This window comes from Argiope bruennichi, chromosome 11 (assembly GCF_947563725.1).
Source record: "Argiope bruennichi chromosome 11, qqArgBrue1.1, whole genome shotgun sequence".
Lineage (NCBI taxonomy): Eukaryota > Metazoa > Arthropoda > Arachnida > Araneae > Araneidae > Argiope > Argiope bruennichi.
The window spans coordinates 43,957,181-43,964,142 of record NC_079161.1 but is presented as its reverse complement, the minus strand read 5'-3'; positions in this window follow the sequence as shown (position 1 = coordinate 43,964,142).

Here is a 6,962-nt window from a genome sequence, read left to right as displayed (position 1 = left end):
AAACACAAAATAAAGTTAAACGGCAAAAATATCATGTTAGCTTATGGAGTATGTTCGCCCATGGCATGCCGTTAATACACAAATACTGAAATATAATATTAAAAAACAAACTTCCATTTACTCCAATTAATAGTATAAATTGAAATATTCAAAAACGTAACATATAAGATCTTAATGCTAATATTAAATAAGAAAAATAAACAATTTTTCCCTACAATATAATTAAAGAGTCAAACTACAAATTCGTACTTTCTGTCATAAAACGACATTCCCTGCATTTAATAAAAAAGGAATATTTGTAAACAATAATTAATTTCTTAAAATATGCTTAAAATTAAAAAAAAAATCCAAAGGTAAATGTTTACTTCTTGTCAACTGATGCAAACCTATATTTAATAAAAAGTTTACAAGTCTATATTTGTATATTATTTTTGTGATATTTGATATCTAAATATCTTTCATTTTACATTAAACACGGAATTGTGCAATAGCAATAAATTTCTTATTTATGATTGCTACAAAGTTTAATATTTCATTCTTATTGGTTAAAAATTGAAAGAAATTTTTTAAAAAATAACTTAGATGAAAAGGAATTTAATTTTGTCTTCCAACTCATCAAAGTAATGTATTTTGTTTCATGTAAGAAATCTCAATCCATAGATACAGTGATTTATACTTTGTATTTAGGTTTGTGCCGCGAAAGCTTCTGTGCAGGGAGAAAGTTTTAAAAATATAAAGTGATATAATAAAAATTATTTTTTAAAGTTGGTATTTCAAAACATGTAAGAAAATTTAACCTCTTAAATGGTTTATTTTCCCTTCTATCTGTTTAGAAAATAAATTGTATGTTGGAAATATTTTATCGTTTTTATTAAAATGATAATCCATAAAATTTATGATATATTCATTTATTTTAAATAATATTTCTAACAAATTATTACGCTTACGTTAATAAAATATAACGCTTAAATTATTATATGGATTTTAATAGCATTCTCTACCAAAAAATATTTAAGACATTATTTTACACCGCTCTATAATTTCGTTCATTTTGATTGTTAATGTGATTATGATTTCACTTTCAGTAAAATTAGCATACAGCAGAAATGAAGCGAAAAGAATAATAAGTTTAAAAATATGTGACGTAATTTAAGCAAAACTTTGTGACTTTATAAAGTATAATAGTTCAGAAAAAAAGTTTGCTTTGGAGATGAAAGAAAAAGCTGGTAGATGTTAAGAAATGAAACCAAAAAATTTTGAGAATACTTTTGGAACCCTTTTAGAAAGCGAAGAGAATTTCTCAAAGCTTCAAGACAAAAAAAAAATATCTTGAAGACATTTCTAATTAAGAGAGTTGAGTAAGTTTGTTTTATACTTTCCAACTGCATTTGCGAATTAACTTAGAATGTATGATTCTTTATCTTTTATCTGTTTCAAAACTTTCGAAATATTTCAAGTTTCGAATTCGGTTTATACTATAACATTTTCACTCCTATTAAAGCCTTACTTAAATTTTTTACTAAGGAAACTAATACATTGCTATTAGTACCTTAGAGTATATATATATATATATATATATATATATATATATATTGTTACGAAATTTCCGGGTTCGTTTGCATAGTGGGAGTTATATGGTGTGAAGAACGCTCAATCACCAGGCGGCAGTAGAAAATAAAAACAACGACGTTTATTTACACGAAGACACACAGGACAGCACAAAGACGACAACTATATACAGCACAGAAGACGGTTATCTTCAGCCGAGACGTGCAGCATACAACAGACTCTACTGCAGACAGTAGCATACAGCTTAGTTCAGCACTAGCTTCACTCTGTCGCTGCTCCGCTTATCTCTGGAAGGCCAGTTCTTTCGCGTCGATTCCGACTACGACGACTCAATTCACCACGATGACTACTCTTTCACTTCCAACTACTCTTCGACTCCACTGGTTCGCAACTACCCGGCAGCTGCGGCTGCTTCCTCTTATAGGTCTCAGGAGGCGGAGCTAGAAGCCTCTCAACCAGTCAGGAACGTTCGAGGCGTAACTCGGTTCCTACTGGACGGATCGGGAAAATTCTCGATGTTTCGGGTATAATCTATTTTGGCGCCAAATTCGTCGCCAAGTTTGTCGCCAAGCTTTGGGACCTCCTATGGAATCAGCTATGCTGGGAAGCAGCATCACAGATTCGTAACAATATATACACTCTTTTTCCTAGCTTAAAATAAAAGATAGAATTTTATTTATAAATGTAAATCATTAGAATTTGTAATAATAAAATGATAAATGATTACAAATTCTAATGATAAAATTATGTGTGGTGTTGTTGCATGTTGCGTGCATATTTAATACTATACAGTTACAAAAATATTCTCTCAGGAAGCATGTGATATTAATGTTGCCTGTAGGAAATGATTTAATTCTCTGTGAGTAAAAATTTAATCTAGCAGGGAAATTATCAGTAAAATTAGCCATTTCATTTAATTCAGAAAGATATCTTAACAAGAATTTCTTCAAAATAAAGAGAGGAACTTTTGTTTACGAACAATTTACCACTCAAAATATATTGATATACCAGAAAAACAGAATTCAAATACATTAGACTGATAAATAGGGAATCACACTAAAATTGTTATATCTACTAAAAATGGAATTATACTGCATATTTGTTAAATATTTGAATGGGACTTCAAGGCCTTAGAAAGAAACATGAAGGATATCTCTCGGTCTTAAGTATAAAATGAATGAAAAAGCACATATAGAGTCACCATTCAAAAGTGACCCAACTTTTAGTTTCTAAACTATTAGAAATAATTATATAATTCCGATTGGAAAATGACTTCAAATTGCGTAAAAGTTACATTTTATTTAGTAAAAATAAGTGATTATAATGCTGAAAAATGTTGCTATCTATATTTTTATACTTTTTTTTTATCCTAGTAGTCATATTAAGTCAGTTAGACGTTTCATAAAATTAAACTTTTAAACAAAAAAATTCCATTGATATCCCTATATTTACACTTTTTTATCCTAGTAGTCATATTAAGTAAAATAAACGTTTCATAAAATTAAATTTTTAAACAAAAATGTACCTTTATTCTACCTCTAAAATTAGTTTTGCTGGGAATCGCAAAATATCGGTATATAAAAATTTTAAAACCATTTTATTAGCCATTCATTTGGAAGATCTGCTTTTCAAAACCAGAAAATTCTTAGAAGCTACCATTTATTCTCTAGAAATTAAAAAAAATCAATATTCCTCTCCGTCACTTTTAGTTGCCGAATAATGGTCATTTTTAGCTTGTCCACAATATTTTACTAAATATGAAAAATAATCTCAAAGAATTGTATAAGCTAAATATTATGAATTTTTTTTTTCAGCAATAAGCTATTGACTCAAAGGAAATAAAATCTGATTCATTATGTGGTTTGAGGAATTTTTCAAAATAGAAATATATCTTGTTTCTCATAGTACAAATATAAACCACCGAATAACTATTTGAATGAGCACTTTACATTATAAATAATAGATCACTGTCATTTATTTTAATGAATTAAATATTTAAATATAATATGATTTTTTACCTAATTGTATTTAAAAAAAATTACGATATTTTTACATTTATGACATTTACAATTTCTTAGAAACATGATTAATTTTGATGAAATTTATTAAACAAATAATAATTCTTACGGAAAGACAGTTGAATTTTAAAATTATATGAAAATTATATTTTTGCAATTATGTTTGTGTAAATTATAACTGAAAAAAGGTAAACATTTCAATTACTTTTTAAATGATTAAAATTTTCCTGGTACACATTCTAGACATTGTAAAGAACATTTTTGCATCAGATCTAATATTTCTAGGTTCAACATACAACTTTTTAGATGCCCTACAGATATATAATTTTTAGTAGAGAAAGTATTTAGTATTTTTTAGCTATAAATATTTCGAAGTATTGGACCGTTTGCATTAGTTTCAACAATAATATTTGAATCGTATAAAATAAAAAAATAAGGGATTATTTTCTTTATAACGAATTTCAGATTGAAATTATTTTGTGGAAAAAGAGTTCCTCATTTCTTTGCTGCTTTGCAGTATTTTTAATCATCGCCCGTAGCAGAAAATACCAATTTGCAGACGTCTTCGAAATGTTTCTAGAAAAAAGACACATGAAAAATTAGTATTACTAGAAAAATATAGCAGAAATCTCTAACATTCTTATTAATAAATCATTGCAACTATTGAAATGTCCCTTTTATTATCACGGTGAAACATTCCTATTAAATTGTATTCAAGATTTTGTCCACAGGGTTCGTTGTTAATCTTGGAAAAGGAAAATCATTTTCAGAAAGAAATGCCATTTTATGAAACTTTTGTTATCAGATGTTTAAAAATAATTTTTTTTAATAACTGACTTTTTTTTGTAATGAAAATTCAAGTGAGTTTTTTAAATGTATTCTTTCACGATAATTTACATTTAAACCTCTTTTTTTAAGTGCTATAAAACCCTTTTCTTTTGAGATATATAAAGATTATTCTAATTAATTTCTTCGGAATGAAGTAGAATGAAACATACTTTCTAAAAACTATCTTTTTTTGTGTGTGTGTAAATTCAAATATTTAAATGACAGACATGCGATAAGTAAACGCATATAAATGACACAAAGAAAAAGAAAAAAAAATATATCGTTACCATCTCTCTATAGATGGTTTGTACTATATAACATATGTTATATTTTGTATTTTCTTTTTAGAAAAATAATATTTCTTATTTATTTCATTTGCAATAATATTTAACTTTCTTTTTAATTTTAGCTTTTGTCAATGGGATGGCAACACTTTAATAAACCCTAATTTTTTCCCATGCATGCAGTTCTCGTGCAGGTTAAATTTTAATTTTATTTCGTGCGAGCTAAATTGATAATAAATATAATTCAATTATTTTTTTAAAAAAATCATTAAAACTTAATTTTTTGGTAAAACATCAGTATCATTAAAGGGATAATTTTTTGATCTTCAATATTTTTATATTTACTTTTGTAATTCAAAATTTTAAGTGAATGGCAACATTGTTACAATTTTTTTCAGTTTAACGGAAGTGGTAGCGCTTTTGTAATATTCCATAAAATAAAAAGATTTAAAAAATTGTTAGCTTCTTGCTTTTGATGAGAATATCTATTTTATTGCGTAGAATCTGGGATTGAAATAAAGTGAGTGGTATTAAGAATTAGATAATACAATATATAAAATTTATTTTGAGATAGATAAGAAATGAGCTTTTTATGACTGTTTAGTAAATGATATTTTCGATTTTATGTTAAAACATGCAAGAGCAAAATATAAAATATTTCAGATTAAGAACAAATTTTGGGCTATTTTATTCCAAATGTCATTTTTCTATGCATTGTTTTATCTTTTCTAGAAATTATATAAACTGTTAAACATGATTTGGAAAAATATTATAAAAAAAATGCCAAAAAAAAATTACTTCTATTTAAAAAAATTTTATCTTAAAAAAATACCAATAAATATATTTTGTCCCATCCAAAGGAAAGACTGCTATAAAAAAAATCTGTAAATTATACGCCAAAGGAAGACGTTTCAAGTCAACTGTTTTATCAATAACAATAAAATATCAATAGTTGGGATATTTCATGCATTGCAACTTAGCTTTTCACATAAATTTATGTTTTGCAAATGAAAAAAATTAATATTTTCATTCTTAGAGAAAAAAAAAAAAAAGACAAGTGCTTTCTGCATTTCTTGAACATTCTACACAAATGTGTATATTGCTCTGGTAAATATATTCATTTTAATAAATACTTTGTCCATGGTAAACATTAAAATAATTTTTTGGATTGTACGAAATTTTTCACGAAATGGGTTGTCGTACGAAAATTTTCAGGAAAATTCTTGAAACAGCTTCTCAACATGCAAGTATAATTTAACGTTTTTCGTATCTTGATTTCACATATCATTAAATTATTTTTGCTACTATATTTTGTATCAGTAAATTATTTTTGTAGCTTTTCTTGTACGTCATTTTTTTTTTTACAATATGCATTGGAATTCAAAGAATTTGGATTACATTGGATTTCAAGAGATCAATATTTGATCTTTTAAAGGCTAAAATTACAGCTTACATTTTTACAATAAGATTCCGAAACTATGTTTAAGTCTTATTTTACAGTAGCGCTTATTACATAAGTATTACATAATTATTAATTCTTATTTATTCACAAAGTTGGATTTCTCCATTTTCTCATTTTTCTAAAATTTTCTTTTAATGACTATTACTTCTTAGTAAAAAAATAATATCTGTGATTTTGATCACTAAGATAGTGAGTATATTTTCTCGATATTTCAAATTTCTCATTTTGACATTGGATTTCATGAAAAATATTTCTACTTTTTCTAGTGAAACTAATGGCAAGAGTTAATTTTTTTAAATTAAATATAGAGAAAAAATTTAGGTATAAAAAAATATAACTAATTTACAATCCTTATTTTTTTTTCATTTTTATAAAATTAAGTAAAATTTTACAATCAAAATAATCTATATTTTCTATTTTATTTCTTGAATTAATTTTCCAAAATAATAAGAAAATAATTAAAAGTCACAAACTCTTTTGACCATCAAATATTTAAAATATTACTATAAGTATAATTTTCTTACTCGATCTCCAAATATTCGTTTTTAAATATCATTTGTTTTCACATTAACAACAACAGTACTTGCAGATACAGTTTGATTCTTTCAAGTGAAAATAAAAACCTTCCAAAGTAAACAGCAGAAAGCAAAAATGTTAAACTGATGCATTATTTAAGTCTTTGATTACCATGAAAAAGCGTTTAACCGCTCTTGCTTCCGAACATCATTACGCTTAGATAGCAATGTCCCTTTCTCATAAACATCAAAAATAAATTCATTTAATTTTTGAAACAAAAACTAC